At 40.2% G+C, this 9,943-nt stretch overlaps 1 pseudogene; it reads left to right on the plus strand.

The window, feature by feature from the left end:
* Positions 1-6,765: 6,765 nt before the first annotated feature.
* On the plus strand, positions 6,766-8,106 carry LOC116483986 (C-terminal-binding protein 2-like; annotated as a pseudogene).
* The last annotated feature ends 1,837 nt before the right edge of the window (positions 8,107-9,943 follow it).

Below are 9,943 nucleotides of genomic sequence, written 5' to 3' on the forward strand. Positions count from 1 at the left end.
TGTAAGTCTTTAATCCATCTTGAATTAATTTTTGTATAAGGTATAAGGAAGGGACCCAGTTTCAGCTTTCTACATATGGCTAGCCAGTTTTCCCAACACCATTTATTAAATAGGGAATCCCTTCCCCATTTCTTGTTTTTGTCAGGTTTGTCAAAGATCAGATAGTTGTAGATGTGTGGTATTCTTTCTGAGGCCTCTGCTCTGTTCCATTGGTCTATATCTCTGTTTTGGTACCAGTACCATGCTGTTTCTATTACTGTAGGCTTGTAGTATAGTTTGAAGTCAGGTAGCATGATGCCTCCAGCTTTGTTCTTTTGGCTTAGGATTGACTTGGCCATGAGGGCTCTGTTTTGGTTCCATATGAACTTTAAAGTATTTTTTTCCAATTCTGTGAAGAAAGTCATTGGTAGCTTGATGGGGGTGGTATTGAATCTATAAATTACCTTGGGCAGTATGGCCATTTTCCAGATACTGATTCTTCCTATCCATGAGCATGGAATGTTCTTCCATTTGTTTGTATCCTCTTTTATTTCGTTGAGCAGTGGTTGGTAGTTTTCCTTGAAGAGGTCCTACACATCCCTTGTAAGTTGGATTCCTAGGAATTTTATTCTCTTTGAAGCAGTTGTGAATGGGAGTTCACTCATGATTTGGCTCTCTGTTTGTCTGTGATTGGTGTATAAGAATGCTTGTGATTTTTGCACATTGATTTTTTATCCTGAATCTTTGCTGAATTTCCTTATCAGCTTAAGGAGGTTTTGGGCTGAGACGATGGGGTTTTCTAGATATACAATCATGTCATCTGCAAACAGGGACAATTTGACTTCTTCTTTTCCTAATTGAATACCTTTTATTTCTTTCTCCTGCCGATTGCCCTGGCCAGAACCTCCAACACTATGTTGGACAGGAGTGGTGAGAGAGGGCATCCCTGTCTTGTGCCTGTTTTCAAAAGGAATGCTTCCAGTTTTTGCCCATTCAGTATGATATTGGCTGTGGGTTTATCATAAATAGCTCTTATTATTTTGAGATATATCCCATCAATACCTAATTTATTGAGAGTTTTTAGCATGAAGGGCTGTTGAATTTTGTCAAAGGCCTTTTCTGCATCTATTGAGATAATCATGTGATTTTTGTCTGGTTCTGTTTATATGCTGGATTATACTTACTGATTTGCATATGTTGAACCAGCCTTGCATCCCAAGGATGAAGCCCACTTAACCATGGTGGATAAGCTTTTTGATGTGCTGCTGGATTCCATTTGCCAGTATTTTATCGAGGATTTTTGCATTGATGTTCTTCAGGGATATTGGTCTAAAATTTTTTTGTTGTTGTGTCTCTGCCAGGCTTTTGTATCAGGATGATGCTGGCCTCATAAAATAAGTTAAGGAGGATTCCCTCTTTTTCTATTGATTGGAATAGTTTCAGAAGGAATGGTACCAGCTCCTCCAGGTTTTTAAAAATGAAGACTATGTGATCACTTAAATGCCAGCTGAACTGGAGAAAACTCAGAGAGAAATGAATTGATCTACTCACAGGAGTGGTGGACTTTCTTCTTCTGAGTCAGCCATGCTGAGGGATATTCCCAGTCACTGTCAGATGTCATCATTCCCTGGTTCTCCTATGGGAACCTTGAAATGATCATTTCAACATGATGGCAAAGAGTGGCTGGAGTGTAGTGGCCCTATCTTGATCTCAGAGGAGGTTGCAACATTTCCTACTTATTGTCTTGCAAAAAAAAAGATACAGAATTATGCAAAAGTGGCAAGAACAAAAAGAAACAAAAAGAAAGTCCACTTTCAGCAAAACTGGAAGATAGTTAAAACCTCAGATCCCTGCCTGGAATATTTGTGTCCCTCCAAAATTCATGCTGAAACTTAATCTCCAATGCAACAGTATTAAGAGGTGGGGGCTTTAGGAGGTGATTAGGTCATGAGGGCTCCTCCCTTGTGAATAGGATTAGGAACATTTTTCGATGGAGGAAACTAGCTTGGTCTAGTTTGCCCTTCCAGCTTCTGCCACGTGAGAACACAGCAACAAAGCATCATCTCAGAAGCAAAGACTGTGCCTTCACCAAACATCAGACCTACTTGTGCCTTAATCTTAGACTTCCCAGCCTCCACACTGTGAGAAATAAATTTCTATTATTTATAAATTATTCAGTCTTGGGCATTTTGTTATAGTAACACAACAGACTAAGACAAAAAATTGATACTGAGTGTGGGATACTGTTATAATAAATAACTAAAATTGTGGATGTGGCTTTGGAACCGAGTAATGGGCGGAGGCTGAAAGAGTTTGGAGGAACAGGCAAGAAAAAGCCTGAATTGCTGTCAATGGAGCATTCAGGGAGATCCTGGTGAGGGCTCAGAAAAGGAGAGTTGTAGAAAGAGCCTCATTTCTCTCAGATTATCTAAGTGGTTGTGAACAGAATGTTGGTAGAAATAAAGACACTAAAGACCATTCTAATGAGGTCTTAGATGGAAACAGGTATCAATATGTAATATTGGAAACTGGAGGAAAGGCCATCCTTGTTATAAAGTGGCAAAGACCGAATTGTGTCCTTGACTGAATTGTGTCCTTGTCCTAGTGTTTTGTGGAAGATGAAACTTAAGAGTGAAGAACTAGGATCCTGGGCAGAAGAAATCTCTAAAAAAAGTATTGAACGGGCTGCATGGCAATTACTTCACTGCTTATAGTAAAATGCAGAAAGAGAAAAACTAAAGGCACAATTTTTAACCAAAAGCAATGCAGAACTTAGGTGGAAAATTCTCAGCCTGTAAAAATGAGAAAATGCATTCTAGAGAAAACACCAAAGATGTAGCTAAGCAAACGTTTTGATGGAGAGATTAGTATAAACAGGAGAAAGTTGGGTGCCTTCATCAAGATGATGGAAGAATGACCTGAAAGGTATTTCGGAGATCTTTGAGGCTACCACTCTCACCAGAGGTCAGAGTACCAAGGCTTTGAAAGCAGAATGGTTTCAAGGGGCGAGCCCAGGGTAGCATGGGACTTGGGTCTTGCTGCCCAGGGCTACCTCAAGTTTCTGCTCCACACATGCTAATGCAACAATCCTTAGCCACCCTGGTGTGGCTTGGGCTGCCATTCCAGAGGGCACAAGCTATAAGCCTTGGTGGTGTCCACATGGTATTTATTCTGCAGGTGCAGAGTGCACAAGCTGAGGAGGCATGGCTACCACCACCTAGATTCCAAACAGTGCCTTGGAGAGACCTGGGGCCCAGGCAGAGAACTTCCACAGAGATAGGCCACCACAGAGCATCCCCATTAAGGCAATGCCCATTACAGCTATGGGGTCAGGGCTACTGAAGAGATCCTCCACTAAGGGGATGCACTATGAAGCCTTAGGGGTATGGCTTCCCCCAAGACTGAACAACTGTAGACCCACCAATGTTCAAGTCTAGCCCAGGGGAGCTACAGGCTCTAGGCCTCAACCCATGAGAGCTGTAGCATGGGCTGTACCCAGCAATGCCATGGAGCAGAGTCCCCTGAAGCCTTGGGAACCCAACCCCCAACCAAGTGACTAAGAAGTAAGACATGGAGTCAAAGATTATTCTCAAGCCCCAAGATTTAATGCTGTTTTCCTTGTCAGGTTTTAGACTTACGTGGGACTTGTTACCCATTTTTTCCTTCCTATTTCTCCCAGTTAAAATGAGAATGTCTATCCTATGCCTGTTGCACCATTGTATCTTGGAAGCATATATGCTCATTTGATTTCATAGGCTCACAGCTGGAGGGGAATTTGCCTCAGAATGAATCATACCTTGTGTCTCAGCGATATCTGATTTAGATGATATTTAGATAAGACTCTGAACTTCAGACTTTTGAATTCAATCTGCAATGAGTTACGACTTTAGGTGCTATTGAGATAGAATGTATTTTGTATATGTGAAGGACTTGAACTTTGGGGGGCCGGGGGTGAAATGCTATTGTTTGAATGTTTGCGTGCCTCCAAATATCATGTTCAAACTTAATCTCCAATGCAGCAGTATTAAGTGGTAAAGCCTTCAGGAGGTGATTAGTTCGTAAGGGCTCCTCTTTTGTGAATGAAATTAAGGCCTTTAAAGGGGCTTTATATAGCGTTTGACCCTTTTTGCCCTTTTGTTTCTTTGGCTATGTGAGGACACAGCATTAGTTCCCTCTAGAGGGCATAGCAACAATGAGCTATCATGGAAGCAGAGACCAGAGAGACCAGGTTCTCACCAGACACTGAACCTGCCAGTGCCTTGACCTTAGACTTCCCAACTCTAGACTATGAGATACAAATTTCCGTTATATATAAATGACCCAGTCTCAGGTATTCTGTAATAGCAGCACAGACAGTCACCCATACACACACCACCTCTCCCTACAAAAATTCAAGAGCTGCAAACAACAATTGTAATTTAGAAGGGGCCATGCAGGAAGGAGCCAGAAAACAGATTCTAGAGAGAAAAACTAAACTGCAGCTTCCAAAAGTGTGAGACAACATATACTCCTTGAAAGTGAGGGGCACACACTGTGATGCCAATTTTAGTTTGTAATAGAAAGACAGGGATATGCAAACTGAGGGTGTATCTGTGAGATCCAAGAAACAGGGAAAGCTGGGATAAATGAAGAAACATGTGTTTTCATTCTGTGTCTATGGCGTCAGAAGAGGATAGAGAAATGTATTTAAAATAATAGTAAATTAAAAGCAGTAGAGCTATCTTCGTTGAGTGAAGACTAAATGAAATTACACACAAAATCCTGGATCATAGAAAAAAATGCTCATCTGAATAGCCTTGCTCCTGCCTTACACATTTAGTGGGTCAAGAAATGTTTGCCTCTTTTAAATTTGAGTAATTTTTTTTAAAAAGCATAGAATTCATACAAAGATAAGAGGGAAAAAAAGAATAAAGAAAAGCAAATGCTTTCTAAAGAAAAGCAAAGAAGAATACAGAACAGTGCCATGGAGAAAAGGAAAATTGCAATAGAAATTTAAAAGAACTAAAAAACAATGTCCTTTGTTAGACATGCACACAAAGCTCATATGCAAGAACTCAAGGAAGAAAGAGCAAAACAAGGAGAGCTAAATATGGGCTGGAAGCATTCAGAAAAGAAGAAAAAAAATAGAGCCCTCACAGAAATAAAAGCAAAATCAGAAGGAGCAAAGGGGAAAACAAACACCAGTTAACACAGTATGAGACATAAAGAGATATGAAGGAAAGAAAAAAATTAAGTGGAAATAAAGATTAAGAGACTTCAGAGAAGGTAATTGATATGGAAGACAGTTAAAGGTAGCCAGAATAAAAATATTCAGAATGTCCAAAAAAAGAAAAAGCAAAATTGAGAAAATAAATATACAAATGGGCAATATCAAGACCATATATACAAACACAACTATGACCTACACTCTGCAGTGACCAGGAAACCAAATAACAACCTCTGTAGCAACTGGCCCAAAACAGCCAGGACTTGGTCAAGAACTATCAGCTTCCTTAATTCCGTGTTCTCTTCCACCCCTGCAACCCTCCCCACCCGCTTCCAATTAGGAACAGCCTGAGAAAGCCAAATACACTTCCCAAACCAATCATAAAACACACCACTTCTAGTTAGGCTACTGTCTAGGCTAAACAACAACAACAACAACAAAAATAAAGTCACAAAGTCAAGAGGGAAAATGTTCATAGCAATGTTCAGTGGTAGAAGAGAGTAGCACAACACCTATGAAACCTTCTAAAAACAAGGTGAGATTCAAGGATTTTTACATTCATTGAAACTGTGATTTAGGTTTAAACAAAATGGACAAATTGAATTATTTGCATAAGCCCTCTTATTTGCAACAGGAATCTACTAGAAGCCAAACTCCATCCAACCAAAAGATTACTAGTAAAGTTATGACAAAAAGACAAGTAAAACAAAGTCCCCTTTGCTTAAATGGATTATCAAGCTTAAAACAAATGCCAAGTGAAGAGTGACAGAACAAAATGCAAATGTTATACACTCTGACAGTGTAGAATTATTATAACTAACAAAAATCAACAGGAAGAAAAAAAGATGAGAGGCATGGTAGATACAATGATTCTGCTGAGGATAAAGGGTATGCTTTTAAAAAATCAAGTCCAAGACCTAATTATATAGAACAATACAAAGGCAAATAGTAAGAAGATAATATAATTGTAGTACCAGGAGGCAGAGCAGGAAACAGAGAGGAAAAGGTATGCCCTCATTCTATCCATTGGCCATAGGAGAAAATCAACAGGTACTATATAAAGAAATAGAGGATTGGGATATTATATTTGTTATACTAATAAATGTGAAAGAGTTAAACTCACCTCTTTAAAAAGACATATTCAGATTATATCACAACATAAAATTGAATTCTGTGCTGAATATAGAGTCTCAGAAAAGCTGAAAATAATAGAATGGACAAAATATATTAGGCAAACTCATACAAAAAGAAAATCACAATCTGAATATTATACAAAGTTAAATTCAGGCTAAAACCTATTTAACAAGTCAGGGAAGGGTATTTTTTTAATACCAAAGGGTACAAATTTCAATGAGGATAAAACAATGTGAATATATATGAGCTCTAGAGTAATACAAAGCAAAATCTTTAGGACATTCAAAGTGAAGTAGAGAAAAAAATCATATCAGGCTATATACAATTAGCGGACAGATTTATGTTGGGTTCACGGTGGCGTCATGCACGCAGACTCCTGCAACTTTCCCTAAGTTCTTAGAGGATTGCTTTGCCTTTTGATCTGAGATTTGCACAGTTCTATTAAAATGGCCCTTGTGGATAAGCACAAGGTCAAGAGGCAGCGATTGGACACAGTCTGTGAAGGTATCCGCCCCCACGTCCTGAATGGCCCTGGAGACCCCACCCCCTGTGGCACTGCTAGACCACCGCAACTGCACCGTGGAGATGCCCATCCTGAAGGACCTGGTCACCGTGGCCTTCTGTGATGCATAGTCCACGCAGGAGATCCACCAGAAGGTTTTAAATGAAGCCGTGGGCGCCATGACGTACCACAAAATCACCTTCGCCAGGCAGGACCTGGAGAAGTTCAAGGCCCTGAGAGTGACTTGCGGATAGGCACTGGCCACGACGATGTGGACATCAAGGCTGCCAATGAACTCGGGATTGCTGTGTGCAACCTCCCTTCCGAGGCGAAGAAGAAACAGCCGACTCCACCGTCTCCCACATCCTCAATCTGTACCGGAGGAACCGTGGCTGTACTAGGCGCTGAGGGAAGGCACGTGGGTACAGAGCCTGGAGCAGAGGTGGATCAGGAGCGGCCTGCATCCCTGGGAGGACGCTGGGCCTCATCCGCTTCAGTGGCACGGAGCAGGCGGTTGCAGTTCGAAACAATGCCTTCGGATTCAGTGTCTTATTTTACAATCCCTACTTGCAGGATGCGATAGAGCAGTCCCTGGGCCTGCAGAGGGTCTATGCCCTGCAGGATTTGCTGTAGCAGAGTGACCGCCTCTCCATGCACTGCAGTTTCAATGAACATAACCACAACCTCACCAATGACTTTACTATAAAGCAGATGAGGCAGGGAGAATTCCTTGTGAATGCAGCCCGTGGTGGCTTGGTGGACGAGAAAGCCTTAGGACAAGCCCTCAAGGACAGCAGGATGGAGGGGCAGCCCTCGACATGCAAAAATCAGAGCCCCTTAGCTTTGCTCAGGGTCCCCACACTGCCTGGTACAGCGAGCAGGCATCGCTGGAGATGAGAGGAAGCTGCCACCGAGATCTGCCGAGCCATCACAGGTTGCATTCAGAATGCTGAAGAAACTGTGTGAATAAGAATTCTTTGTCACATCAGCGCCTTGGTCAGTAATAGACCAGCAAGCAATTCATCTCGAACTCAATGGTGCCACATACAAGTATCTGCCAGGCATCGTGGGTGTGACTCCAGGAGCACTCCCTGCAGCCACGGCAGAGATCGTCCTTGGAGGCATCCCAGTGATTCACAACCTCCTGACAGTGGCACATCCTTCCCAAGCTCCCTCTCCCAACCAGCCCACAAAACACGGAGACAATCGAGAGCACCCCAAAGCGCAATGGCAGAGAATGCCAAAAGGTAATCATTCTGATACACTTGGGACCAAGAGACAGTGAAAAAACAGATGAAATAAAATAATTTGACAGTCTTTTTAACTGATTCTGGACATATGCATCATTGATGTTGCAGTGTTAAAACTACAAGAGCTAGAAAACTGAAAATGTCATCTGCTTATGGAAGTGCTGAAAGACTAGGATGTGATTTATCAACAACCAACTTCTGTTATTGTATGTTGAGTTTTTCATCCGTGCATCAAATGACACAAAATAAACAGAGCTTTTTCCTTTGTCAGTCTCTTGGGCATAGCAGGTCCTGACACCCTGTTCTAGAATGTTGCATCAGAAGTTCGAACATCAAAATAAAAAATATTAAGAGGAAATCCTTATCCTGTGACTCTGGTCCCTTCGGTCTACAGGGGCTGGTTACCTCTTTTTGCTAAGAGGAAGATTGCATTACTACAAAATGGGGAAGCAAACTGTTTGCCTGTGGTAGACACTTGACGCATAGGATTGAAGACAGTACAGGCTCCTGTACAGAGAAGTGTCTCTCACATCTGAAATGCCTACTGAGCAGACAAGTTCGTTGTTTGGTAAAACCCTCTAATGATGAAAAAAAGTGTTAAGTTTCACAAGCTGTTTGTACTCAAATATATTTTCTCAGTTTCAGATCCTCTGCTATTTTACTGGGTGGAAAGACTTGAACTAAAAGGTTTAAGAAGATAATGTTGCATTTCCTTATGTCTCAGGAAACACTTTTTATGGTAACTTGTCACATTGTCCATGAGCAAACCCACTTTTTTAGATGTTGATAAAGTCTTCTTTTCTTCATGTGATACTTCATACAAGAACACTTCAGATGTGTTAGATATGACTGATTTTAACAAATCCTATTAGATTTGTGTCAACTAGTTACCTGTTCTATTCATAGTCTTTTGTGATTCATTGCCTTTTTGTTTAAAAGGATGGCCTATTTTGAGTCTTTGTATAGGTACATTCCTCTTTTCGTGACAAAAGAGATTTTAAAATTGTCCTAAACAGAAAAATAATGGCTATCAGAAGTATGTTTTGTTTTAGAGTTGCTATTACTGTATTTATTGTAAAGCTGGACATTTAGCATTCACTGCCATTTTTAGTAAAAAGTAATGTTAAAAAATATAGTGTCATAGACCTGACAAAGAGCTCATATGCAAAATAGATAAGGAATGCCTATTTTTATATTGAATTGCTAAATAATAAACAACCCAATATAAAAATAGGTAAGGAGCTTACACAGTCACTTAACAAAAAGAATATACAAATGGCTTATAAACATATGAAAAGTTACCTAGCCTTATGAGCTCCTTATGGAAATGTAAGTTAAAAATACAATGAGATGTCACTTTATTCCCACCAATATAGCTAAAATTAGAAAGATCAACAATACCAAGCATTGGTGAGAATGAGGAGGAACAGGAACATTCATATCCTGCTGTTAGAAGAATAAACTTGTACAACCACTTTGAAAACTGTTAGTGTTTTTTTTTTTTTTAACAATGCAATGCCTAAATCTGTACCAATAGAAATGGACACACACACACACACATACACGGACACACACAACCCCAAATGAATGTCTGAGAATGTTCATAGCAGCATTATTCATAATAACCCAAATATCCATTAACAGAGGACAGATAAATTTTGGTGTATTCATATAATAGAATGCTGCAAAACAATCAAAACTAGTGAATTGCTGCTACATATAACAGTATGTATGAATCTCATGATTATAGCTCTTTCAGAGAAGTTAAACACAAAAGTATACAAACTTTATGCATATCAATGGCAATATATGATTTCATTTATATGGTATGTGAGCACTAGCAAAACTAACTTATGATTTTCAAAGTCAGAA

The sequence above is a fragment of the Hylobates moloch genome, unplaced genomic scaffold, assembly GCF_009828535.3.
Source record: "Hylobates moloch isolate HMO894 unplaced genomic scaffold, HMol_V3 SCAFFOLD_15, whole genome shotgun sequence".
Classification (NCBI taxonomy): Eukaryota; Metazoa; Chordata; class Mammalia; order Primates; family Hylobatidae; genus Hylobates; species Hylobates moloch.